General features: G+C 33.5%; 1 pseudogene; it reads right to left on the bottom strand.

Moving 5' to 3' along the window:
- Positions 1-422: 422 nt before the first annotated feature.
- LOC111747029 lies at positions 423-541 on the bottom strand (annotated as a pseudogene).
- Between the last annotated feature and the right edge of the window lie 586 nt (positions 542-1127).

The following is a 1127-nucleotide window of genomic DNA, read 5'->3' as shown; positions in this document are numbered from 1 at the left end:
AATATAATAAAGAATGCTACCTTGTAAGTTTGTCATTACTCTTTTCACTCATTGGTTTGATGTATTCTTTATAATTCTACTTCCATCTTTCATATGTGCAATTTCTTTTATCATGTTATAAAGACACTTTAATATTCATTTAAGTAACTCAAACAGATTGCCTTTGGCTAATGGCAAATTATAATAAACATGCATTTTCCAAGTTAAAAAAAAAAAGACTTATCAGTGAAATAAGCAATGTTACAAATATCTCAATTAAATCTTGTAATTCTTACCCAAATATTTCCAGCTTATTATGTATGATGATTTTCATTATTTTATTTATTTATTTATTTATTTAATTTTAGGCAAGGCAACCCTTAGTTGACCTCACAGATTGCAAAGACCTTGTTAGCTTACAATCCCTTATTTTTTATATTTTACGCCTACAGTACCTGGTCTTCCTAGGCGGTCTCCCATCCAAGTACTAACCAGGCCTGACCCTGCTTAGCTTCCGAGATCAGACGGAATTGGGCTTGTTCAGGGTGGCATGGCCGTAGGATTTTCATTATTTTAAGCAAACTTTTCCTGTTGGTACAACATATATATCAAAGGGATACACAACATGGTGTACTGCTTGAAGAATTTTCACAAAACAAGTGCACCAGTGTAGCTAGCACCTGACCAATAAATAGAACATAACCAGCACCCCAGAAGCCCTCTCATGGACCCTCCTCTTATTTGCTCCAAAAGGTAATTACTGTCCTGACTTCTAATATTTGTTTTTTGAACTTCATATAAATAAAATTAAACAAGTTATTTTCCCCCTTGTCTTTTAAGTCTGTCTTAACATCACAATCATGAGATTTATCATGTTGCATATAACAATCACTTTTTCACTGCTGTATAGTATTCCATTGTCTGAATTTACCACCAATTTATCCATCCTACAATCTGGACATTTAAGTTGTTTCTAGTTTGGCTTTCATGAATAGTGCTGCTATGAACATTCTTGTTCATTTTTTTGGTGAACATATGCACACAATTCTGTGTAGTATATACCTGGGAGCAGAGTTGCTGAGGTCATATACGTATAATCTGTTTCAGTACATATCTAGTATCTACAACAGACTGTTTTCTAACCTTTG

The sequence above is a fragment of the Pteropus vampyrus genome, unplaced genomic scaffold (assembly GCF_000151845.1).
Source record: "Pteropus vampyrus isolate Shadow unplaced genomic scaffold, Pvam_2.0 Scaffold208, whole genome shotgun sequence".
Lineage (NCBI taxonomy): Eukaryota > Metazoa > Chordata > Mammalia > Chiroptera > Pteropodidae > Pteropus > Pteropus vampyrus.
Note: the sequence above shows the minus strand (reverse complement) of the source record. Positions and strands in the feature narration are given on the sequence as shown.